The sequence below is a fragment of the Ursus maritimus genome, unplaced genomic scaffold (genome assembly GCF_017311325.1).
Source record: "Ursus maritimus isolate PB19 unplaced genomic scaffold, ASM1731132v1 scaffold_12, whole genome shotgun sequence".
Lineage (NCBI taxonomy): Eukaryota > Metazoa > Chordata > Mammalia > Carnivora > Ursidae > Ursus > Ursus maritimus.
The window spans coordinates 31514704-31542566 of record NW_024423564.1 but is presented as its reverse complement, the minus strand read 5'-3'; the positions used below and the strand labels follow the sequence as shown (position 1 = coordinate 31542566).

The 27863-nt window shown below is 39.3% G+C and overlaps 1 pseudogene; it reads right to left on the bottom strand.

The window, feature by feature from the left end:
• Window positions 1–20006: 20006 nt before the first annotated feature.
• On the bottom strand, window positions 20007–20106 carry LOC121102116 (annotated as a pseudogene).
• Between the last annotated feature and the right edge of the window lie 7757 nt (window positions 20107–27863).

The following is a 27863-nucleotide window of genomic DNA, read 5'->3' as shown; positions in this document are numbered from 1 at the left end:
CCTCTTTTCTAGTGGAGTACAACAGAGAAAGCATTATAAATGTGTGTGCATGTGTGTGCACATGAGCATGAACACATGCTTGTAGGGACGTGTCAATTCCATGGGATATGATGATGCCCCCATAGGGTCATAGGCAGCCACGAAGCATGCTGCTGACTTCAACAGGCACAGGATTCCAAAGTGGACCCTCAACGGTAAAATACAGGTCCTAAGCAGCAGCAGTGAGGTGGTGGTAAGGGGAAATGGGATGGGGCCAGGACCCAGAGAACAGACTCAATGGGAACCAGGTGAACTCTCAAGAGGTACCAGCAGCAGACAACAGCTGAAGGCTTTCACAGGAGCATGGGGTTCCATTAGACTTTATGCTTCTTAAGCAAGGACTAGTATTTTGTTCATTACTGTTTTCTCAGCAATAGAGTAAGAATACAGTGTATATTTGCCCTAGAAGGAAGGAAGTAGGAAGAAAGGAAGGAAGGAAAAATGAGGCACTGAGCAGAGGCTTACGCAGTTAGGACTAGGGAGATCCAACTGTAGATAGCGGGGACCAAACCAAGACTAGTCCTCATCAGAATTTGCAGGGGCAGGAAACTATGGGACAGACAGGGGGTGGGAGGCACAAGACAGGAATCAATTATTTCAAGTAGAATAAATGGACTTGGCCACTTAGAATGGCAGGAAAGTTCAGATCCTGTAAACAGCATCAACTGTCAGAGAAACCTGCAGCCAGGGTGACATGATGCGAAAACCCTAAGCTGGTCAGGGGAAGGTTTAGTGCAAGGGCTTAGGGTATGATTAGACCCTCCTAGGTAGGGGTGTGTGTGTTAGAGACAGACATATACACAGAGATACATAGAGAGAGAGAAAAGAGAAGAAAGAATGTCTATGGGGCTTTTCCTTTTTTGATTTACTTATTCCAATCACCAACTATTTATTGAATGTCTCCTTTGTATTACCCACTGCACTCAGCACTGGAGAGACAAAAAGTCTATTTCATTTGGAAGGATATGCATTTACAAGGAGAATATGGATGAATAAACATTAATATCTGTTACTTTCAGAGCCTGAGAAAGGACCCCAATAACCAATAGCACAGATAATTGGTGGGGTCAAGTGGGCAGAAGTATCATCCAAGATAATGCGTAGGTCACTACCAAATGACTCTTCCCCTTCCATTCATACACTGTATCTAAACCCTCAAGAATCAGAAATATCTCTCTTGATCAATACTGCTCCAGATCCATAACAGCAGCCAAATTAAGAAGCAGAGGATGATGGCACAAAGAAAATCCATCTTTCTCTGAAGTTCCTACAGAACTTCCTATAGAAGTCCTAACTCTTAAAGGTGTTGAATTGTTTTTAAGACAAAGAAAATATCATTTCTGCAGGTGATCAGATAAACAAGTTTTACTATTAAGTATTAAAAATAAAATAAATGCATCCTGAAAAGATAATACATAATATAAAAAGAGAAGGCTCAGAGAAGATATGAGGTCTTCAGAAACTTGAAGACATGAATTTGTCATGTGAGAGAGAAATTAACTTTGTTACATAATATTCTCAAGAAGAAGAGTGAGGACCACTGGGATGTAAGTTCTGCCCCAATGTTATAAATAAATTGCTAGCTGACAGCTATCCATGGAAGAATGGGCTATCATAACATGGGTTGGCTCAAACACACAAGGTATGCCTAGACCACTCAAAGCAGAGAATAAAACAAGTACCTGCTGGGTAAGGATCTGTAGAAACTGACTAGTGACCATTTGTGCTGAAAACTAAAGAGTCCAATATACCAACTCAGACCCAAGGATAGTAAGCACAGCAGCAATAATAGAACATAAGCAACTCTAAGTCAGGTGGATTAGTAGCTGTGCTCCCTCAAGTGATCAGTCACTGGAAAGAGGACTCCAGCCAATAGCTGGATGACAGAAAGTGAGGTGGAATAAGCCCTTTCTAGAAGGTAACTGGCTGGTATCCTGGGCAGGCTTCTAGAAGGGGAGCCTGCAGTGTTCATCTGGATGAGAAGATAAAAGTCTGGGCCTGTGTGTTCCCTATATTGTCTTTACCCTAACTTAGTGGTTTCCAGTTGTATTATGTGAAGCCCTCGTGGCCTAAGAAGGTGCCTCATAGGAGCCCTGAGGAGAACACTGATTAAATTAAGAATTTAGGATCCCTATTTTCCATGTCAAAGAGCAGCTTCCTCTTTATTTTTGTAAGTTTTCTTTGAAGAAAGGTCAGTCTCACTGACTACAAGCAGAATATCCAGCACAGTGCTCCACTGAAGTCTGAAAACCACCACCGTAGAAGAGTTTCAAGCCTTTCACACCTCATCCCAACCCTCCAAGAAGGAAGATCCAAGCATACAATAAAATCCTCCTAGATGCATAGTTGGGCCATGATAACTAAGGAACTTCAGATATGTTCAGCCAAAAGATGAAAAGCCATCCCTACTTCTCTGCAATGTTCCAGAGTTCCTATCTGGATGGTTCACACTACTTTATTCTTTTCTACCCTCTTCCAATGTTGCTCCTTTGTTGACTCTGACTGCAAAGCCCAGCAGGACCAGGGAAGCACAGGAAAGTGGAAACACTGTTTTAGTCAGCTCTGCTGCAAACCCTCAGAAGGGCTGACTTCTGTATCCTTCCCTCACCCTGAAAGTGGTAAGTTCCTGCAGACCATTATCATCAGATGGGGCTTGAGGAAAGGAATTCCAAGGAAGAAAGGTGAAAGCAGTTCTCAAAGCCTAGGTGTAGTCTATCCCAGTTCACAAGTGCAGGCCAAAACAGGCATTAGTGCTAAGGCCTAAGTTAAAACTTGTTTGCTCAAAGTGACACTGGGTTTTAAACTGCACACAGGTACTGAGGTCCCAGTGAATGCCTGGGCTGGATTTAGGATCTTGGTTACCCCTCCAAGGAGATCTATGTGATTAAACAACGTATCAGAGTAATATGGAAGGGTTCCTTCCATTACAAATATATTTACTTATGATTTATAATTGAGAAACGGGACATCAGGCCCATGGCAGCAAAATTACTCCCTGCTTTTGCCTGCTGGTGGGGCTGAGCCCACACTAGAATTCAATTTCAATCACTCAGGGGTATTACTGCAAATCAAAGGTAAAAATGCCTGGGAAAAAAAGAGATGGTCTTGCTTAGATAAGTTCTGACTTGAGCTGAAGTCTGTTTGTTGTGGAACTTAGAAAGGAATTCAAGTACTGGAACTCATCCACTTTCTTCAAGCCTTACTGCTTCTGCTCCCACCTCCAATTTACATTGCCAAAGAAGATCTCTTTGATCCAATGCAATCCAGTAAGTACCAGCATGACTTTTTATGTGTGTGAACATAATAAAAATGTATTTCTCACCCATGTACAGTCTACTCAAGGTGTTCTGGTTGATGAGTAGATTTCTAGTTTCAGGAAAACATACTTTTCCCATTCTAGACTGTAACTTATTACAGTTTACCAATCTCAATGTTTTATCACTTCAAATGAAGTGTAGAAAACTTATTTCCATTTAGATTACATTACCTATTTTTAAAACATAATTTTCTTAAGTATTTCTTTTACATAAAATACCATATCAGAAGGTGCATTGGTTTTTGCTTCAACCATTAAATATAATTTAAGAAATTCATCAGAACAGTCTATTTACCCTGATTTTTACATTTTCTGATGTTTTTTTCCTTTCTCAAGTGCCAAGCCTCCCTCTGTTTTCATTTCCTTTCTGTTTAGAGAACTTCCTTTAGCCATGCAAGAGTAGGGCTTTTTAGTGACAAATCCTTAGTTTTCCTTGGAGAATGTCGATTTTGTCTTCATTCCTGAAGGATATTTTTGCTGGATATAAAATTCTGGGTTGACTGTTCTTTTCTCTCAGCTCTTCAAAAATTCTGTGCCACCTTTTCCTAGCCTTCTGTGTTTCAGATGAAAAATTCACTATCATTTGAATCAATGTTGAATTCAAGCCGATGTTCAATTGATAAATAATGTTACATTTATCTCCAGCTGCTTTCAATGTTGTTTTTTTATTCAGTTTTTAAAGTTTAATTTTAATGTATCTTAGCACTGATTTCTTTGGGTTTATCTGACTTAGGGTTTGCTCAGATTCTCGAATATGTAGGCTTAGATCATTCATCAAATTTAGGACATCTTCAGACATTATTTCTTCAAATATTTTCTTTCTCTTTCCTACTCTCTCTCTCCTTTTTATAAGTCTATTTTCTCTGTTGTTTAAATTGTGTAAATTTTATTGATCTATCCTCAAGTCCATTGATTCTATCCTCTGTTATCTATTTTCTACTCCTGAGCCTATCCAGTATTTTATTTTGCTTTCAATAATTTTCAGTTCTATAATTTCCATTTGGTTCTTTTTTAACTTCTATTTCTTTGCTAAGATTTTCATTTTTTTTCATTTGATTCAAGAGAATTTGTCATTGCTGATGAAGTATTTTTATGATGGCTGTTTTGGAATTCTTGTCAGATAATTTTTTTTTTTTTAATGATTTTTTATTATATTATGTTAGTCACCATACAGTACATCCCCGGTTTCCGATGTAAGGCTCGATGAGTCATTAGTTGCATATAACACCCAGTGCACCATGCAATACGTGCCCTCCTTACTACCCATCACCGGTCTATCCCATTCCCCCTCTTGTCAGATAATTCTAACATCTGATTCATCTTGGTGTTGGTGTCTCTTGATTATCAGTTCTTTCCAAGTTGTGATTTTTGTGGTTCTTGATGAGTGATTTTTTTTTTTCTGTATCCAGACAGTTTGGATATTAGTATTAGTAGGCTCTAGATCCTATTTGGTCTTCTGTTTTGTAGACAGTCCTCCTGCTGAGGTACAGTGTGAGCACTAGCTGAGTGTGTATGTCCAGCATCCCCCTGGGCCCTGCTGACATTACCCAGGCAAAAATGGAATACTGACTCACACTGCCTCATTGGAAATGGGTGGACTGGAAGTTTAGCTCCCTCTTCAGTGTCTAAGAGACCTTCCTGCTTAAAGTGGAGCATTGACTTGCACTACTTCATTCACTTCAAGTTGGGGTATAAGCTCAGTTTAGCTGCCCACTCTGCCCCACGGGGACAAAGTCAGAAGCTTGGGGCTGACTCTACTTCATTCAGTTTCACTGATTTCAGGTAAAGGTGGAGCCTCAGCTCTCTGCTGGGTCCCACAGACATTGGTGAAGGGGAAGAGTAGTGACAAGTCCCTACTTTCACCATCTGTCTACATCTCATTGCTGCTGGGGTAACAGTGTAGGCTCAACTTGCAGTAGAACCCTGCTTTGTTGTTGATGGAGCATGAGCTCCATGAAATAGGAATGTGTTTGGTTCATCTTTACATTTCTAGAACCTCTAGCATGAAACAGCTATTCATGATCATTAAATGAATAAGTAAAATAATGAAATGAAGAGACAATGGGATTAGAGAACTTCATGGGCTCAAAGTTCCTGAGGTTTTGGTTCACTAAACCTAGGGGAAGGAAGAGCCCAGATAATCTTTTCTGTAATTCATTTAATATTTAAACATAAGATTTAGAATTGCGACTAAAATAAAGTGATCCCCCAGCTTCCTGAGAAGAGAATTTGATTAAATCCTCAAAAATGCCAATGAGTAAGACCTGTACTACCTCTTCTGAGAAGCTATTTGAGTTTTGCAGAACTCAGAACTACACATGTCCCTCTCCTTTTCCCTATGTAGATCTACCAGGAGGCCAGAAACCCACTAGTCACAGCTTTGCTGGCTGTTTCCCAGTGGCTTGCTTTCAATTTTAAAGAAGCATTATCTGGAGTCATTAAATTAACAATACTCTCCAGTGCACCCACTCTGTCATCCATCTGCTTAAGATGCTTGTCAGATGATACCCTCCTGTATCTGCAGTCTTCATCTGGAATTCAAAGCTATCAAACCTGGCTCCAAGGTAGAGCACCTTCTGTTCCAAGCTACAAAACTCTCATCTTTCAATTCTGATGACTATGTAGTGACTAATAACACTCCCCTTCCCCACAAGTCCCCATTCATTAAGGATCTTGAGTCTTAGGAATATATTTATACCTGGAGGATGGTGAGTGGAAAACATTTTAGGGATCAGAAAAGGTAGAAAGGTACCTGTGAAAGAGACTCACATTGTCACTCTCACTCTCCCTCAACCAGAGAGTCTGACCCTGAATTATTTTACCCTTTTCCAAATGTCAGTTTGTTTTTTACGACTTGAAAACCTCCTTCCTTCTTCATCCCCATGAATAAAAATAATAAAAATGTTTGGCCCTCATGGGGATCCAACCAAGACATTGATTTTACTAAAAGCAAATCAAAACACAACCCTCAACTGCAGAGAAATTCAGTGAGTAAATGAGGTAAAGTGAATAAAATTACATTGCTTTTTAAACATAATTATTCTTAAAAACTTTCAATGGTTCCCCTTTATTTCAACTCCTTGACCTGGCAATCAAGGTCTTACAGGTTAATATAATCCAGGCCCCACACATTCTCCCTCAAATCACAATTGCACACCTCTCCTCTCCAACCTGACTGAATTTAATTGTACTCTGAAAGGCCAATTATATGTTTTCTCAAGTTCAAATCTCTGTTCACACCCTCTGCCCTGTCTAGAAATCCTGCTGTTCCCTTCTGAATGTCCAGTTTCTCCACGAACATCCCTGTAATCATCTACGTCTTCAGTCTTCAGTGGTCCCTCATTTGGAACTCCTATAACAGTTGTTTTCTACATCACTCACCTAATACCTAACCTTCACAGCTTTACTTATTATCCTTCTAAGCCAGTAGTTCTCAAAGTTTATTATTCATCAGAATCACTTGGAGTGTGTTAAAAAGACAGATTTCATTGGCTCCCCTGAAGAGATGCTGATTTAGTAGGTGTGGTAGACAGAATTCTAATGATGGGCTCCCCACAATTCCCATATCCTGCTTATTCCATCAAGCACTAATCGAGGTACTGCTATGAAGGGATTCTGCAGATGTAATTAAAGTCTCAAGCTGGCGCACCTTAAAATGTGGAGATTATCTAGTTGGGCCTACGATAATCATATGAGTGCTTCAGAAGCAGAGTTTTCTCTGACATGTAACAGCAAAAGAAGTCAGAGAGATCCCAAGTATGGAAAGGACTCCACGTGCCTTAGCTGGTTTGAAGATGGGAAGGGTCGTGTGGAAAAAAATGTGGGTGGCTTCCAGGAGCAGAAAGCTGCCCTCAGCTGACAGTCAGCAAGAAACGGAATTTTGCCAACAACCTAAATCAGATTTGAACTGGATTTTCCCCTGGAGTCTTCAGTAAGAAGCTAGCCTAGTTAGACCTTAAACCAAGAACATCTAACCACATGGCCCAAACTTGTGACTTCAGAACTAAGATATACTAAATACGTATTGTTTTACACTGCTAAGTTAGTGGCCATTTGTTACACAGCAATAAAAACTAATATAATAAATAGGAGGCTGGGCCCAGGAATCTGTTTTTCAACAAGTAGGTGGTCCCTGACCACAATTTAAGAAACCACATTCAAAAGTTTCATAATTTTCATTTCATCTTACCCATAAACTAAGTTCACAATGAATTTCCTACTTGGGAAGATAATATAATTATCCCTTGAATTTGTAATTAATTCCACCTCACATAGATATACCCTTGAATATATTTTAACTTTGTAAAAGTCTCCAAAGTGGATAAACTATTTACATCCAAATGTGAAACCCCAAATCTGTGTTTGGACAAATCCTCATTCACGGAGAAGACAAGGAAATGCTGTGAAAGCAAGGGTGATTTCTGGATGGGCCATTAACTTCTTCGTAGCTGTGCGTTGGCTGCAGGGCAATAACAGGAGGCCCTCAGTCTACTGGTCAGGTTTCTGTATGAAATTTGACAAGGGGTACCCTAAAGCTGGAGTTAAAAATGCCATCCGTTATACTGGTCTCTCAGCATGACCAGCCACCCTAGTGTTAACAGAATATTTGCCAGGTAAGATGTGGTAGCAGGTAAACTGTTTTTGCAGGCTTCTGCAAATGTGAGGCAGGTACCTGGGTGGCTCAGTCGGTTAAGCGTCTGCCTTCGGCTCGGGTCATGATCTTGGTCCTGGAATCGAGTCGCACATCGGGCTCCCTGCTCAGCGGGGAGTCTGTTTCTCCCTCTGCCTCTACTTGCCACTCCCCCTGCTTGTGCTCACTCTCTCTCACTCTGACAAATAAATAAAATCTTTGGGGGAAAAAATGTGCGGAACAGAAGAGCAAGAACTTGAGATTCCTGAATAGTTTGAAATTCTCTCACCATGGGGATTCTCCAAGTTTTCCTGACTTGGAGGCCACTGAGCACCACCTTCCCAATAAAGAAAAACATCAAAACCAGTAATGGGAAGGAACTTAGCACTCATCTAGATCAAGTCCCCAGGGCAAACTCCGCTTTACTATTTCTGGTGATAAGGAGCTCACCACCTCACAAGCCTCCCTGTTCCATGTCTGGACACCTCTATGACAGAGTGCTTCCTCAAACAGAGCCATAATTTGCCTCTCGGTATCTTCCCCCTGCTTGCTTTAGAGTGGCTTTTGGAGCCACTCCATAGTCGAGTACCCTGTAGACATTTGAAGACACAATCATACCTTGCCCTTTTGCTGTGTATGTTAGGTCAATATCCCCATCCTCTCCAATAATATCTTGTTGGATATTTTCCCCACAGGATTGGTCTCTCAGGAAATCAACCACATCAGGAGTAGTAGGGAGGGAGGCCTGGGAAAGGCAGAGTATTTACAAAAACAAGAGAGGACAGTGAAGGAACAAAGAGGACTAGAGACACAACGGAGAGACACTGATACATAAGCCAGATAGTATCCAGTTCTTCATAGCTCTAAAGTTCCCCAAGAGCAGACAGGATTTGAAAGGGCATATTTAAGCTCACTACAACCTTAAAAAATAATTTCCTATCATTGTGCCACTCTTTTACAGACCTTACCGCATTCGCACCCCTATTTCTGCCAGAATCATAAAGCAGCTGCTCTCGCAAGCCCTAATGGAGCCTCTAACCTGAGCCAGAGAACAAAGAAGATTTTAAAGACAAAACGAATAGATTGCAGAGGAGGAAAAGCAGCCCTCAGTCCCCTTCTGTCCAGCTAATACAACAGAGTCTTTGTCTTATCTATCAATATCTAGAAGGCTGCAGAGCTAAATATGTACAGCGCTTGTGTGTCTAGACAGACAGACAGTTCTAGACAAATCACGGAGCTGCATTTTTATGCTTTGGAAATATTTTAAACAAAGATATGGCTGGTCATGCTTTTTACACCGCACAGGCCCCCTAGCCTGAATGCTGCAGGAATTCAAGCAAGCATTTTCAGATTCCGACGGAAGGGAAAAGATCTGACATGACAAAAAAAAGTTTCTTTTCTGTTTCCCTCTCGCCTCCCAGCAGCCCCATGCAACACCTGTCTCATCAGCAGGGGCACTCAGAAGGGATGGGCCTCAAGGCACCTCAGTCCCAAGATTCTCCATGCCTCATTCTTCATCCACGCTGCTCGTAATGTTCCGTCACTGGCACAGTTACACCTGAACACTCTGGTGCTGCCAAACACCTGGCCTGATTTTCCACTGTCCAAATGAAAAATAAGCATAATCTGCTTTTTGAGGATACAGCAAATGAGGGAGTTCATGACAAATTGTGTTGGTTTATGCAGAATAGTGATAATAAGATACAAATGAGAATTTTTTGCTTAATGAATAATACTAATCACGTTTCAACAAATGCTGTGCCCTTCTAATTAGAGAGACTGCATAAAATCAGCTTAATTTATTTGTGACTAGTTATACAGAGTTTAAATATTTACTAGAGATTTACTCAAATGTTTGAGAGGATTTTAAACATTTCCCACAGTTGAAGCGGCCTGCCTAGTTCTGTGGGGTGCGGTGACAGCTCTAACTTGTGGGAGCTCTCTGATTTTGCAGCGTGTCATGAAAATCCTGGTTTTGAAATGAAGAAGAAAGGGTATTATTGATTTACATACTAATTCTCCAACTGTTACTCATTTTCTTGATTCCAGCTTCCAAAGTTGCTCTCCCAACATTCATCACTGTAGTACACTAGAGGGGATGAGCATCTTTTTCAATAAATTATAGGAACTATGACTAATTACAGTGATATTAACTATGCAAAGTAATGTGTAACTTAAAATGGATACGTTCATCATTTCAAATTACGCCTTTGACTTTTGATGGTCTAATATAGGCATGCTCTTTTTATACTGAATGTGTACTATATTCTCTAAGATTCTCTTTGCAATTCTAGATACTGCTTGTGAGCATACTGACCTGCTAAAAGTAGCCTTCTAGATCATCTTCAATGGCCCAGAGCAATCGAAGGGACAAGCAGACGACCATGAGATGATAAGGAGCACAGAAACATATATATGCTATGCCTTCCTGACATAGAATTAAACATCAGAGGTCTGGTCATTAGAAGCTTTGTTGAAATGTCTTATCTATATTTTTCAAAAGCATTTTGACCATGAATTATTTTTATTTGATCCTGATGGCAACCTTGGAGGCTTTTCCTCAAGAAGATAAGGATGAAGACACTGGAAGCACTGATAGGTTATATGATCTGTCCAAGGCCACCAGACCAAATTGGGACAATCTTGGACTAGACCCAGACTTTGTGGCATCGAGTCCATGTCACGTGTTCTACTCCACCTGAACCGATATTTAAGTGAGTTCATGAAAGAAACTTCCAGAAAACTTCCAAAATTCTCTATTTGGGCAATATAATTTGTTCCATCATTTGTTGATCCATTCATCCTTCCATCTACAATCATTTATTGAATACCCACCCTTTCTGTGTCAGACATTGTGTTAGATACTGCAGAGAGAGCATGAAGACATAATCCTTACCTTACAGAGTCCTCCCCTCCAGTGAGGAAGATCAACATATAGTCAAAAAATTACAAAACTCCATGGGAAGGGCTAAAATAAAGGTGTGTATGAAGTGTAATGGAAGCACAGAGGTGAGAGATTTATTTCTGACTAAGAGACAAGTAAGGAGGTGGTCAAAGGAGGATTCTCCAATGAGGTGATGGTTCAATTCAGTCTGAGAACATTCACTGGATTTCTCCCAGCAGACAAGAGCAGAAAAGGCATTCTACAGGCTTGAAAGAGTAAAGCATGAAGGGCACACTGTATCAGGGAAGAAAGGGTTGGAAAACTAGGCAGAGGATTTTGTAGAAGGCCTCATATGTCATCCTAAAAAGTTCAAGCTTTATCGTGTGGAGGTAAAGAGTCAGGGGAATGTGCTCGGCAACAGCGATGGGGTAATTATTCTGTTTCATCAGGATCAACTAGAAAGAATATGTAAGATATAATGGAAGCTATTAAAAGAAAAGCAACCACATAGAAGGCTACTGCAATGCAGTAGGAACAAGTGATAAGGATCTGAGTTAGGATCAGGGGAAGTAAAGGGCCAGGACTGGGTAGAGGAAATGAATTTGAAAGATATTTAGGAACAGAATGGTTGAATGGATTTTATTTATGGTATACATAGGCATGTAGACCCCGATTCTCAGCTTCTTTGTTCCGTCAGTGTTTAGGTGACATGACTCATTAGCCCTTAAGTTTCTAAAGACAGGAATGAAGCCTTGTCAAAGGGAAATTCTTGTTATTCTCGAAATCACACCTTGTACTATGCTCACAGTGTAACGGGTATATTTGCGAATGAGTTTTTGACTTACGACTGGCTGACATCCATTGACAGGATGGACTTTTCTCCAATTTGCCAAGAAACCAAACAGCAACATCACAATAAAAAATACTGCACATACTTGTCCATATGCATAATAGAAGAATTGGTAAATTCCTAAACATACCTTCTCTAGATACCAATTGCTAACAACATTGCAAACTTCAAGGAAAATATATGTTTCAAATGATAAATATGTAACCCAGATTTTAGTATTTAAGATGACCTATCATGATTCAAGATAGCTTGTAACAATATGTAAAGCACAGTTAAGAAAATGATCGTATTATAAGTGGGTTAAGCGGACTCTGGAGCCAACTGCCTTTCTTTAAGTTCTGCCTCTACCACTAAGCTGTAGGATCTTGGACAAGTCATTTAAAAACTCTTTGTTTCTCAGTTTCTTTCTTCATTTGTAAAAGGGAATAAGAAACTAACTGCCACAAGTGTTGTTATGAGTATTAATGAGTTGTTATATGTACAGAGCTTAGAACAGCTGTGACATTATTATTATCATTGCTGTTATAATCGCCCAATTAAAGAAAGGCAGGCTCAGGCCTTAACAACATGAATGGGTTCTAGCCAATACTCTTAATTATGACAGTAATAGTCTGGCTGCCTTCAAAATCCAAAATAAGATAGCATCATCATTATTAATTATAATAAGAACAAAGGAATTGTCTTTCAATCACAGCCAGGTTCCTGGCCTTGACGTAAACACATGGTTTACTTTGAAAACCACAATCTCAACAGATTAGACTGGTTTCAATTTTTGCCTAGTTTTCCTTTAAAACATACTAAATATAGAGCATCCCTTAGTTTATAGAAAAACATTTTTGAACTTAGTGATATTTTAATCTTGAAGTGAAAAAGCCCATTCTTTCCTGCCCAGTATTGCTTTTCATTTGTCCTACATCTCTTCTTCCAATCTTCAGAAAATGCTAAACCCATTCATCTTCCTGAGATTTGACAACTAAATCTGGGCTTTAAAATAAAGAAAAGGAGGGCACCTGTGTGGCTCAGTCGGTTAAGGTTCTGCCTTTGGCTCAGGTCATGATCCCAGGGTCCTGGGATTGAGTCCTGCATCAGGCTCTCTGCTCAGCAGGGAGTCTGCTTCTCCCTCTGCCCTTCCACCCCTCCCCCCACCCCTCTCATGTGCTCACGCGCACGATCACTCTCTCAATCTCGCAAAAATAAAATCTTTTAAAAAAATTTAAAAGAAAAGGAAACATTTATTGAAAACATAGTAAATGCTCGATAAAGGTTTGTCAGGTCAGACTCTTTAATATGAGCAGAGAGTATGCTCACTATATTTATGCACTCCTATCTGGTCCTCAAGACATCACCATCACATAAGGTAGTGACTGTTATCTCTGCTGTGCCAGCAAGAAATCTGGAAGATGCGGAGCCTCGCTTAGGGTCACACCATTAACAGATGGCCCCCAAAGGATCTGCCCTGAGGTCACTTGACTATAAGTCCCTGCACCCAGCCCTAGCCATCAAGGGGATTCTTGGCCGTCAGCTCTTGATGATGATCTTAATTCTCTTAGACAAAGTTGGCCTCTCCAACGTGTTAAGTATCTCATTAAGCTTTTCTCAAAATATCCAACTCCATTACTTCTTTTTCTTCTGAGGTCAACTCAGCAGCCTGAACAACATGCAGAAGTTCACAAACAGACACACTATGTCAGAGTAGAGTATTGTAAACAACTCTAAATACACACCATCCTTATCCTAAAATCAGTGTACCGTGTACAGGTGGAAATTCAGAAACTAGCATGATTTTCGACCTTGGTCATCTCAAGCACTTTTCAGAGACTGCGTGGGCTCACATTTTATCACTGTTATAAAATAAAGATTAGTGGATTAAGTGGAATGTAAAAGATCACTAAACATTTTTTTAAAGTGTTTCATGAAAAGACCCTTTAAAAACAACCTATTAGCTGTCAGATGCCTTTCAAATGTATATAATGCATCCTAATTAGAACAGAACAAACAAACAAACAGCTGAGGCCTTTAGGGTCCCCAAGATCATAAAACTTTCGGTCTCTTTTCTGACATCAACAGCTTTAGGACCCACTTCACCCCTGGACAGTTGGCGCCTGTGGCTGCAGTCTTGACAGGCAGCCCGCAGCAGCTCGGACTGAAGTTGTTCTGGCAGCAGAAGGAGGCCCCAAAAGCATCTGATTATTTTAAAATGTGCTTTCATTGTGCTGCTTGCAGCTGTGAGTTAATTTTGTTTAAAAAAAAAAGAAAAAGAAAGAAAGAAAGAAAAAAAAAAGACCATTTGCTTCTTTAAAATCCAGGTTTTTCCCCCTCTGCAGAGCAGCTGCAAGGAGAGCAGCATCAACTTCAAAAGCCCCCTGCCTCCCTGAGAGCGCCACTTTGGGAGGCTGCCTTCCTCACCAGCAGGGAATCAACAGCGTGAAGCAGAGCTCACAGGCTCCCGAGGTTCTCGTCATTGGCTGCTCTGTGCAGACAGACAGGAGGATGGACCAACCATAGAGCAGCCAGAGTCCTCAGAAGTACTTTGGACCAACTCTCAGCCCTTTTACAGATTTGAAAACTCAAGGACAGAGAGGTTAAGTGGCTGGCCTAAGATTTCACATCTAGTTAATGGCAGCCCCACAGTGCATATAATCTGGAACCAGGAGCAATGGGGTGTGGGGAAATAGAGATAGGGGTGCCATCATTAGACAGATCCTGCCAGGGAGCATTCTTCTTCCCCGAGGCAGGATTTATTACAGCTGTCCACTTGCTATCTTAAAGATGCTGCCACTAGCTCCCTTGTTCCTCTCCAGGTCCATTTCTGAAGCACCTTCTCAACAGAATTCTGAGCTACTTCTCTCCATGCTTACCATTTGTTACAGGTTCACTTGCCTCAAACAGCACCCCCTCTCCAATGCATCATGCCTTATAAATTGTAACCAATTTGATTTGGCTGCAACTCATTAGATGTGAGTATATGTCTAGGCTAAATTTACTTTAGCTTCTGCAATCCACATTGCTCATGGGGTTTCTTCCTTTGACCACAATGCCAAATTTGGTAAGGGAGTTCTAGAGCCTGGCTTTGGAGCTTCTTTGGTCAGTATATGATAACCAGCATCTCTATGAATCCTCCCACGTTTCCATAGATTGAGAATGAGCCACATGCTGATAAACAGTGGTGATCATCTCATCTCTGCCATTGCCCTGTTAGCAAGAAGGTAGCTCTGCCAGTCACTTGCCAATCAATTTCACAGAATGTAGGTTGTGCCTCACCCAATTCAAGTCTCCTAATTAATGGAGTGACAAAATTTTGACATTTTTTTGGCTTCTCTGGCTCTTGTGGGAATTTGGGAAAGAGAATTGAAAGAGGTTCAGAAGAAGGGGGAGAGTGAGAAAGGAGAGAAGAATACACACTGATTTAATGGGTCTTTGCCAGTTTTTGGCTAATAGCAATTTCTATAATAAATAATCTTTTTAGTTATAAAAGTAAAACATGTTCAATGCAAAAAAATCTTTACAAATAATGGAAAAGAAAAAATGAAAACCACTCAAGTTTTATCTGTTTTATTTTCATGTAATAAAAAGCTCAATGCCATCTAGTCTAATTAATTAGGTACTATGTAAGTTCATTCTAAAATTGGGGCAGACTTTAATGTTATGATTCAGAGATGTTACAATGTCACCACATAAAAGGTCTCATGACACCTCTGCTCTGTCCTCTCTGTGTCAGTTCACTCAAGGCCAGCTTCCCCCTAAGATCACAAAATATCTTCCAATATCACCTGGAACTCCAGGTGTCCTTATCCATGTCAGGGAGAGAGACTGGGTATCTCCTACTCAACTAAAAGTCTTTCAACTCTGATTAGATCCAATGAAATTATCTGCCTATCTCTGAACCAGACATTAATGCCAAGATAATGCTTTTCACTAAATGGCTCATGCCTGGATTATGTGTCCACACCTAACCTAATAACCATCACTAGAGGGATGGGAGCATGCTGACGGATCTCTCACAATGATTGACCACCCATAGAACTCAAGGTGAAGGTCAACCTCACCAAATTGCATGGCTGCTGCACATATTGTAGAGGTAGGGAGGGGATAATGGGATGGATGCTGGGGAATCAATCACAATGTCTTCCATACACTAAGTAATGCAATTGCCTAGGGAAGAACCTTTGTTGATATTTTTGCTATATAGCTCTGAACACACACACACACACACACACACACACACACTCATGTATGTATATATACTGCAAATCAGAATTATATTGTATGAACTATTTTATGGCCTCTTTTTTCTGAAAAATATATATCAGAGTTTTCTCATGTCATCAAATATTATAAAAATTACTTAAAAGGCGGCATTGAATTCAAATAACCCTTAAAATTTGAACATTAAGTGGTTTTATTTTCATCCTAACAAACTAAACTACAATAAATAAATTTGTACATATAGCATTGTTCACATCCAGGCTTATTTCAACAGAATGGAGTACCAAAAATGAAATTCATGAGTAAAAAAGTATAAACAAAACTTTTGGATACTTATTACAAAAGCACCACCTAGAAATATTGTACCAATTTTATAATCTGCAGTAGTATACATTAACATATTTAAATATCCACATCTGTTATATTTTTAAAGTACCCAAAGTATAAAAAATATTGTTTAGATTAGTAGTTAAATCTGTGGGGAAAATCAAAAGGAGAGAGCACTAATATATTAAAAACTTGGAATTGAGAATACAGAAACTCTTGGTTTTTTCAACCCATAATACCTGGCCTTATCCTAAGAGGAAACAAAAAAATTAGATCATATTTGTGTGAAGAAGAGAACTAAAGTCCCCTCAGGATCTACAGTATGCTATTCTATTAGTCCTGACTCTTTGATATGTAAATTACAGGCATGCAATTTGAGCTGGCTTACACAAAAAGGTGAATTTATTGACTCAGATGACAAGGAAAAGGAAAAGTGTAAATGGGAATGACTAGAACGAAAGACGTGATGGTACCAGGATCTCTCCTCTCTGTTACTTCATCCATCCATGTCTTCTGCAAATCAGGAGTCTCTGAGAAGCTAGCATCCCAGCTGCCAGCAGCTTCTGAGTCTGCATTTTCACGCCTCCACCACGAGAGCCTCACTTGAGCCTCAGTTTCAAAGACCTGGGACTATACTCAGATTGCCCAGGCTCAGTTCATCTACAGATCCCTTGCTTTGGGGATAATGGGAGTCGGCTTCCATAGAGCAACCAGTCACTACTTGATTAGCAGCCCTTACATCATAGTCATGAACTAAGTAGAGAGGAACAGTTCCTCTAGAGGACAATGGTATTATCACAAGACAGAAGCACGCTATATGGACACAAGTAACTCCTAAATATTATCTTTTAAAATCCTTAAACAACTCTATGACAGAGTTACTGTCATTAATGTGTAGAGGAGGAAACGGAGACTCAGAAATCAAATTGGATCCATAGCTCTCTGACACATTCTCTCTCTCTCTCTCTCTCTCACACACACACACACACACACACACATGCTAAGGTGATGGAGCAAGAATTTAAACCCTAATCAGTCTAATTCTAAATCCTATGCCTTTTCACTAATTATACATTAAACACTCTTCAGCAATGTGACTATTATATAAGGAAAGATACTATGATTATATGGCAGACAATAACAATCACCCCAACACCCCACCCTACCCCCAAAACCTCCACCATGTGGCCATATACTACCCTGGCTTGTCACTAATCCATGTGGGAGCATGTTTCATGGATGTCCACCATCCACTCTCTCTCTGAGCCATAATTGCCCAGGGTTGCTGTGGATCACAGAGCAATGGGGAAGAGGGAACATGCTAGAAGAAACAGACAGCCTGTCCTCAGCCCTCTCTAGGTCAAAATCTAGCATTCACTGTAGTAAGATATGCTGAATTTCCATTTGCTCACCTTTCAATCACGTTATCTTCTGTACCCCGGCACAACGGACTAAATCTCCCCTGAAGTACACGAAATGGCTTCTCAGTATCCAGTTTGTTCCTCTCATTTTGTGGCCTAGGGGAATAATAACCACAGAGATTCAACAATTTGCCCAGAGTTAAAAGCCCAATTAATGTCATAGGTGAATTCAAACTCAAGCCTCTCCTCTCAGGCTAGTGGTCTCCTCCTCACACATGGATGTTTCAACCACCCCCGAAGCAAATTGGGCTCTTAGAGTGAAAATGACCATCAGGAAGCTGGTCCAGAGAGGAAGGATAAAAGACAATGAGTATCTGTGCAATTTCAAAAGAAGAACATCCCACTATCCTTTTGGAAAGAGACAAACACACAGCCAATGATAGTAGAAGAGAGTGACTGAGGTCAGTAATAGAAGAGGACTAAAGTGAGGTCAGCAAACATTCATTACATATCCATTAGGTGCCCAAATGCCTTTTATGTGCAAAGTGCTGGGGACAGAGCAATGACGACACAGATTGGGTCACTGGCCTCATGAAGAGAGCTATCTGTTGGGGAAGATATGCGCTAAAAAGTCACAGGAGTGATGGCTATTTTAAAAGGTCAAGTGCAGGATCCTATGGGAATGCAGAACTCATGGATGGCAGTAAGAGGAACCGCTCAGAAGAGGAGAGCTTGAGCTGAAGGATAAGCAGGATATATTCAGGAGCAGGTGAAGTGGAACAGTGCGCCAAGCAAAGGAAAGAGCGCGTACAAAGCCTCCGAGGTGAAGAACGTGATGATGTGGGGGTCTGAAAGCTGGGCCTGTGGTTGGAGCATAGAGGGAGACAGAGGGTAAAACAACTGTCCTCAGGGGCAAGTTGGGACCAGAGTAGGAAGAGCTCCATGAGCCAGGTCCAAGAATTTGGTCTTTATCCTGTGGACGATAAGAAGGGTTTTAAGCAGGGAGATTCAGAATCATCTCTGTGTTTTTAAAAGATCATTCTAACAGTGGCATCAAGAGATTAGAAGGGACTGAAGCTGAACATGGTGAAAAACCTCTTAGGAGGTGCTTGCACTGGTCTGATTAAACCACAGTGGTGGCTTAGATGTGAGTGCTGGCAGGGAGGAAGGGGCGGGACTCAGGATTTGTTTCCATTGTTCCCTGAACCAACATTAACAGGAAAACCAAAATCAAACCTAAGGTCTATACATGAGTTTGGGGGGGGGGGGGGGTCTCTGAGAATTAGGATAGAAAAGAATTCACATACTCTCCTGTTGGCTAGGAAAGGATTAGAGAAATGAGTATACAAAGAAAAATAAAATTAGGTGTAGTAATTCTGATTCACAGACACTATTTCCTGGCCAGATGCTGCTGTAGAAATTTCAGAAACACCCGCTAAAATCATAAATGAAGATCACATATTCGTAGCATTTAATGAGAATACAGGCTGAATTTACAGCCGCTGAATGTGCAATATGGATGGAGATGTTGATTTACCCATGGAAGATGGAAATATATATGATAGAGGAAAACAATACCCAGAAATGTGATAGACATTTGCATGAAAATGAGTCACTGGAAAAACCCAAAACTTCAATACTTTATGCACCAAATTATCTTCAGAGCAGTCAAAAAGAAATAATAATAAATAATAACAGTGCATTTTCCTGCCATTAATTTTTTTAAAAAACTTCTGTTGACTTCATTGGAAGTTCTGCATCTAGAATGTGGCCCAGGAAATTTATAGTCTGTAACTCAAGAGACCAAAGACCTTGAACATCAAGAAAATCTCTTACCCTTATTTATATACACTGTTCTTTATCACAAAGGAAGAGCTGGTGCCCATTCCAAGTAACCAATCATTATGCAAGGAATATTCTGACTCACCCAGCATCCTTAATCAGTAAATGCTGTGCCAATGGAAAGAGAGTGGGAAGAAGTCACAGCATCCATTAATAAAAAATGACTGGGGCTTTCTATCAACAGAAGCATCATTAGGAAATGTATGGTAGGAAAATAGTAGGCTGTAGATTTGTGGTGGCAGGGATGGCAATGGAATACTAACATTTATACCCTCTTAACCACTTTGTTTTAAAAGGATGCCGGATTTCAGGTACCAACACATGTGCTTAATACAGCATTTTGCATGTTCAGTTTCTTGCTAAATTCCTGACCAGAGTCTCAAAAGATGGGATGGCCTTATCTGACCCTTTGGCCCTCCCTCCAACCTCTAAACACAAATATTCCTCTTCTTTCCAGGTTTACTGAGATATAATTGACACATAACCTTGTATTTTAAGGTGTACAACTTAATGATTTGCTATTTGTAACTATTACACCGTAAGTTTAGCATAAAAATATGGAATGCTTCATGAATTTGTTTTCACAGGGGCCATGCTAATCTCTTCCATACCATTCCAATATTTTAGTATATGTGCTGTCAAGGTGAGCACCGAAGGTATTTCTAACAGGTAACTGACTGTCATTTCTGGAGCATATCTTCCATGAAGGCACTGATCAATTCTCAGCAAAAGATAAATCAGATATGAAGGGGAAGGGCCTCAGATTAATCCAAGACTTTCTTGAACAGTCTACTCCCCATCATGAACCTTACAGTAAATAAAGGAAGTATGATTCACATTTCCAATAAACTGTGCAATCTGTATCTCAATGGAGGATGCTTCTTGGTCACATAGTAGACTTGTAATTCTAAAGCAACGGTGCTGCATTTTGAAAGAAAACACAGCAGTCATGTTCCATTAACAGAAAGCCTTCTCGAGCGTGTCTCCTGGTAGGTTAAAGGGATCTGAGTCATTCGCTGAGGATGAAGGGAGAAAATTAAGTTCATGTAAAAAAACACCTACAAATCTTAATAGGGGGATGAGCTAAAACTACAAAAGTCCTCACCACTGTACAATTTTTCAAGTATCACTAATGCATGTCACCAGTGGATTAACTAATAGTATTCTGCTTTAATGGCATTTCTGCCCTATCATTAACCCAAGCATGGTCCATAAAGTTACTCAAATATCAATAAATGAGCTTACTACAGTTTATGTGATTTCCAGTTCTATCAGTTCCATAAGAGTAACAGCATCAAATTCCCCATCTAGGCTCTGTTGTATGGATCTGAGGGCTAGGAATTGGATAATATCAATGGTTACTAAAAATGAATTCAAATTCCCATTGTGTCAATACTCCAAAAGATCATGGTTCTGATCCTAATTCTGCATGGTAGAATATGGGCTTCTAATGATAATCCACTATTAATCCTATACTCTACCATCAGATGGAATCTGGATAGATGATGTTTAAAACCACTACCTAGTCTATACTGAAAATTACACTGGTTTTGATAAGAAGTAGTTGGAATATACCACCCACCGACCACCCCCCCAAAAAAAAAATCCTATTTAATCCAATCTTCTATTGGAAGTCAAGGATTTATGTCACTATTATAGAAAAACTCATTTTGGTTATAGCACCAACATGGCCAAATAAATGACTTCAAGATGCTAGAAGAAAGTATTTGGCCAAGATAAATAGGTGTTCAAATAGGCGTCCCCAGCTTACTCATTTTGCTATATGGAAAATGAACTAACTGAGTTTAATGTACACCAAATGAGATTTGGAAGCACGTTCTAATTCACTTCATTCTGTACCTGGAATGAGCAGTTTTTGATTTCCCTGCTTCCACCATTAACCCCTACAGTGTATTCTCAACAAAATGGCCAAAGAAATCCTTTCAAAATATACATCAGATCATGTCCCTCCTCTGCTCCCAATTCTTCCCTATCTCCCATTCTATGAAGAGTTCAAGCCAGAGCCCTGGCAGTGGTCCACAAGCCCTATGTGATCTGACCTCTCTGATCAATTTCTTACCCTCCCCCTTGCTCACTTTAATCCAGTTCCAGTGGACACACTGTTCCTCAAACATATCCAACATATTCACACCTCAGGACTTTTGCACTATCTGTCCCCTCTAACCAGAACATTCTTTTCGATATCCACATGACTCATTCCCTCAACTCCTTCAAATCTTTGCACAACGGCCACCATCTTGACAGGCAACCCTGTCCTACCTATTTAAAGTTATTTCATCCCCTCTCCCCACACCCTCGATTACCCCTTATCCTATTCTATTTTTCCTCCATAGCACTCATGACTTTTTAACATTCTGTATAGATATTATGTTTGTTTTTCTTCCTCACTAGGACTTAAATTCCACAAGTACAGAAATTTTAGTCCATTTTGTTGACTACTGTACACATAGCACTTGAAACCATACACAGACCATGGTAGGTGCTTATTATTATCAGTTGAATAAAAAAAAGTCCAAAGTTGCTGAAATGGCACAGATCTAACACACTAAAAATCTGTACATATTTTACTTAAACCTGTTATTGAAATTCTGGGAGCCTCATCTGCAAAATGAAACAATTACAGTATCTAACACTTAGGGTTGTTGTTAAGATTTAGGGAGAAAATAAATGGAACATATTTAAGACAATGCCTTGCAAATTGGTTATTTTGTTTAGATGGAGAATAATAAAAGCAAGAATAATAGAAACAATACCGAACATCCATACAGACTTTCACATTCTATGAAGGACAGAACTATTTTCATTAGATCCCTTTAGGATCCTCCTAGATTCAGTACAGGAAAATATTAATAACTGGATCCTCAGTGTCTCTGCCTTGGCAATATTAGGGATGTAGCCAACCACGGGGCAGGATTCAAACTGAAGTCCTCTGAATCAAAGATCTATGCTCTCTTCCCAATATCAGAGAAAGGAAATATCACTCCCAGCCCAAAACTTTAACAGAATGAAAGGTTGCTGAAGGGACGGTTTTTTGTTTAGATGTTCTTTACTGAGTCTGGATGTCTGCATAAAATGTGGCTTAGATAAGGCAGTAGTTATTAGCATCCAGTACTCCCTGCAAATTCTAAGAAGTTGAGATTCAACCACTATAAGACATCTTCTCACCACTGATCATGGATTCAGTCACATAAGTTCAATCAAGATTTTTTTTTTTCTAAATGTCTCCCAACATAGATTATTTTTTGTTGTTTTTTGCGTTTGTTTTGTTTTGTTTGTTTGTTTGTTTTTAGGGAAAATCCCCAACTCCTGGTTTAGTATTGTTTGTATGGTATTTAGTAAATCCTTAATGAATAAATGAATGAGTTGAAAATGAATGGGTGTGTTTACTGTTGCTGCTTATATCCTCTTCCAACATAACATTTTCTCCCTTTGCTTCTACTAAAATAACTAGAGCACAAGTAGATGTCCATAGCATCATGCCCTGCCCTATCCTCCACAACTGTATTAATTAGAAAACTAGTCCCCCAGAACATTGTGCACAAAAGAATATGCCTTGAGGAAATGTTGAGTTAAACAAATTCAAACAGGCTTTTTCACTACAGTACTTCTAAGAGTCTTTACTACACTAATGCACATTGCAAAACCTCGAAATTTAGATAGTGTTGGGGTGCCTGGGTGGCTCAGTCAGTTAAGCGTCGGACTTTTGGTTTCCATTCAGGTCATGATCTCAGGGTCCTGGGATCAAGTGCTCTATTGGGCTCTGCACTCAGTGCACAGTCTGCTTATCCCTCTGCCTCCCCCTACCCCTCTCCCTTCCCTTCTGCCCCTCCCTGTGCTCTAACAAGTGCGCTCTCTCTAATAAGTAAATAAATAAAGTATAAAATACTATATATATTATATATTATAAATACTATATATTATAAATAAATACTATATAATATATATTATATATTATAAATAAGTACTATATATAAATTTATATATATATAAATATTTTTATATATAAATATATTTATATATATATATAAATTTAGATAGTGGCTACAGCATTTTGCAAATTATTGGATCATGCATCCCACAGAAACAAAGCTCTTTGCATGGAGTTTCTCTCAAGTCAAGCTTTCCAGAGAACATGTGTATCTATAACAAATACATTCAGTCTTCAAAAGCAGAATCCATAAAAAATTCAAAGGGAACATGAGGAATATGAAGAGGTCAAGGAGAGTTCACATTTTTTGCAAAGCTAGATGCCTACAGGGTAATTTTATTTAGATTTACTATTTACTTTCTATTGAGCCTAATACTAGGTTTGTGTAAGTTCACAGATACTGGACAACCATTATTTTCGAGGATATGCTATGTTTATTTAACTTTTTTTTTTTTTTTTTTTAAATAAAGAAGGCTCTGGTTTGGGGGCCTTCCACAATCTCAGGACTTAAAGTAGAAGGCCAAAGCTCCTCATAGTCAAAGTAGTTAAACTGGCGACTGGAAGAGAAACAAAGGATGCTCCTGTCCTACTGTTCTTAGCACAGGGTCTCTTAGCCCATGTAAATAAAATTTCATCCAAAAGGCAAAAGTTATCCAAACACCCTTATCAGCTAATAGCATCTTACTTAATTTACCAGATAAGATTAAATAAACCTAACAAGGTACTGAGGGCATGAGCCACAGAAATTATATACTTAGATGAGGACAGGAAGAGGATGGTTGAAGGGTGAGGTAGGTTAGGGGAGGACAGCTGTAACTGGGCTCCTTGAAGGACGTGAGGGGAAAGTCTTATCAGAAAGAAGGATCCAACAAAATGGGAATGAACTGTGAATTCCACTTGGTCCACTTTATACTTTAGCCTAATGGTGGCCATGATAACGGATCTTAAGTATTGGAGTTTTCATAGGAAACCAGGAGACCTTAACCTGGTTGTGTAGGTATTACTGGCTAAAGATACAAAGATACACAGGAAAGGAAGCAAGGTCCAGAAAGGACACTGGCTTTAGCAAATATGAGAAGTTACTGATAGTATGCGGTCCCCAAAGTCTGCCATAGGCATTCAAACAAAACAAAGCAAAGCAGCCTTTTATCTGGTTCATCCAGAAATATCCCACTTCCTCCTCTTTCTCCACTCCAGCCCAGCCTCCATCCTTAACCTTTGCCCCCAAATGAAGAAGGAATAAAAAATAGCCTGTCTCCATTGCTGTGACAGATTTTCATATGGATATGAACACATGCTGTATCTGTCACTATTGCACTAAGTCTTATTTTATTTTTTTCAAGCTATAGAAATATACAGACTATTGGAATAGTATACAAATCCTCTCGGAACATAGATGGCTTATGAATCGTTAATGAAATTACTTGACCTTGAGAATTAGTCTCTTTATGGAGATTCTTCCTTAAACTTCGAATCTGCAATTGCACACCCGAGTCCAGTTACTTTTTGTGCTCCATGTTCCCATTAGGCTCCTTCATCCAGGCTTTTACGAATGTACTGTGGAGGCCTTCTCTTCAGGAGATCCCTGTTAAGCACGGCTTCCTGAGGCAAAGGCATTCTCTTAGGGCACTTCATTTTGGAAGATTTCAGTGGGAGGTTTTAAAATGAGTTAACCCTGAACAAGGCCCCACGGTGCTGAGGGAGGACACTGCTCCCCAATGAGCAGAGCTCACCACTGACCCACATGGTAAGTCCTCACCCCACTCAGTCTTGCCCACCACTCCCAAAATCGGAGCCGCCGAAATCTGCTCTTCCTTTGTCTTCAGGAGATCTAGTTTCCCCTGGATCTTTTCCAGGATAAAACCCACTCATTTCCTTGACTCGCAATGTCCTCTTGAAAACTAAGTAATGAAAGCAGATGCTCTAACTCAGACACATATTTTCCCACTCAAACATTCATCACAGCTTCCCACCCAAAGCTGAAGCATTATCTTCTGGGAAATTCGCAATCTCTACAGTTCACAGAGAGGTGGTCAGGCTGTTCTTATGGGTTCCATAACTATAACTTTCAATTACTCTAAAATGTTGCTTTATAAAGCCTGTGTAGTCTCTTGTTTTGACTCCTATAGGATATCTGCAGGCTTTTCTTTCTGAGTACCCTGTATGCTCTCTAGTATTCATACCACTTAAAAACAACAACAACAAAGATATTCCTTTTCTTGCAAGAAAAACGTGCTGCTTGGACATTACTTTCTTTGGCCACTCAAAAATGAATGAATATGCTTTCAACTAGACCTCTGAATGGCACCCATAAAGGCAAAATAAAAAAAAAAAATTATCCTGCATATTCCTGATCTCTCTTCCTCCCCCAGAAAGTGGAGGAGGAAGATCATATAATTGGCAAGTCATTTCTACTTGTTTCCATAAACCAACAGGCCCTGTACCTTGAACATGACCCTATTATAACTATATTACCTAATACAAACCAAAATTTTCAAAGTTAAAGAATCCAAAAAGCAGACTGTTATAATAACCTTGTGTGTCTTACTGAGTGGTTGATTCCAAAAAATAAATAAATAAAATTAATTAATTAAAAAGACTCACATCCAGTATTTCATGTGACTGCTGTTTATCCTCCATGGCATGCAAAACTTTTTTTTTTTTTTTTTTAAGAAATTGCGGGAAGTGTCAAGACCCTTACTTGTTACAATTTAATTTTCTGCTGCTAAGGCAATTACAGTTCAATGAATGATGATTCAAACACATCGAAGTTTTCATTACTCTTTGCTTAATTTGTCAGTTAATGCCTTTGAGTTCTATGGTTTCCCCGGCAGTCTTAACTTGCCATTAAAAACCTGTCAAGGAAACAACCTTCTGATTCCGGCGGGTTTAAAGAGCATATATCCTTTCACTGTTAAGAAAGTTAGAACTTGCTCCGCAACCAAAATATTCATACTCTAGGAATCCACAGTTAGGAAAGGTTGCAATAATTCTGGATTAGTGTTTTTTAATACAACAGCACTGCAATAAATACCAGAAATAAGAGTTCATGCTTAAGATACTATATATCATAAGAATGTTACTTTCTATCAATGTTTCTTAGTGGTTTATGGTTACCTGATAAATGTTGGACTTTTACATTCCTCTCCATGTCCCAAGCATCTATTACATTTACACATTTTATACTTCTCTAATATTTTTGCAATACATTTTCCTGAATCGGCTGATGACATTTAATAGAATGTTTAAGACACAATATAAAACCTTAAATGCGTTTGCTTATTCTGGGGGAAAAATGTGCACATAGATTGGATTTCAAATTAAAACCTACGATGGTGCACCCAACATTTCTGCTTCTGCTGTACATATTAAAATATAACTAAATGCTTCTTATGCAATACTGCAGTATCAGTACAAATAACAAGCTCTCATACTTACAAGCAAGCTAGATGATTAAGGAGCTATTAATGAAGGGAAACAAAACCACAGTGCTGGGATGTAATAGTCCATGAAATTCTTATTGGTAGAAAGAAAATCTGCAGTAAATAAATATTAACCTAAATGCTATAGAAAACATAAAGCAAACAGAAAAAAAATGTATTCTTTAAACTAAAATATAGGTTAGAAATTGCTGACAATGTAAGGAAAGTCTATTTGCATACCACAGGGCTCCATCTGCTGTGGAAAATATAAGCTGCAAGAATGATTTAATATTTAATAGAAGTAGTAGCCACTGTTAATTATAATTTGCACATTTACAAATCAGCACTGATAGCAATACAAATTATGAAATATAAGGGTGTTCTGCTGGATACTAGGGAAATAAGATGACAGACAAAGTTAATGGAGTATCCCTAACCACAGCTCTGTCAGAACACATCAGAGAACTAATCCAGTTACAAAGAGCCTGCAATGGAAAATCTATTTAAAATATTAAAATGCTGTTTGGTAAAAGCTTTTTCATAGTGCTTTTTACTTAAACAGTTGCTTATTGCTCATGGGTCATTAGCTGTACACCCAGATGCATTCTGCAAACTACCATTTAAAAGAATAGTAGAAATTAAATAAGAAATATATTTCTGCAGCATTTTTTTCGTGATATATAGAAAGAATTTACTGAATATCTAGTCCGGAGATGGAAAAAATAGTGTGTGGTCACAACGTAAGTGGAAAGCTGTAGAATTAAGCACTACATTTTGCCTACATTGAGTCATAAAATTCAACACAACTTTTCCCTCTAGACCTGATCTTATTCCCATTTATACTTAGATGCTAATAGTGATGATACAAATCGACTCTTATTTAGTAAGAAGACAGAAATTATCATTGATTTTTTCATTAATCTTCTATTTCACCTCATTTCTCTCATCATCATATAATATGGATTAGTGGTGGAAGCATTTTATGCACAATGTTTTAATAGTAACTTTTGTTCTCTAAATCATGAATACTGCTAATT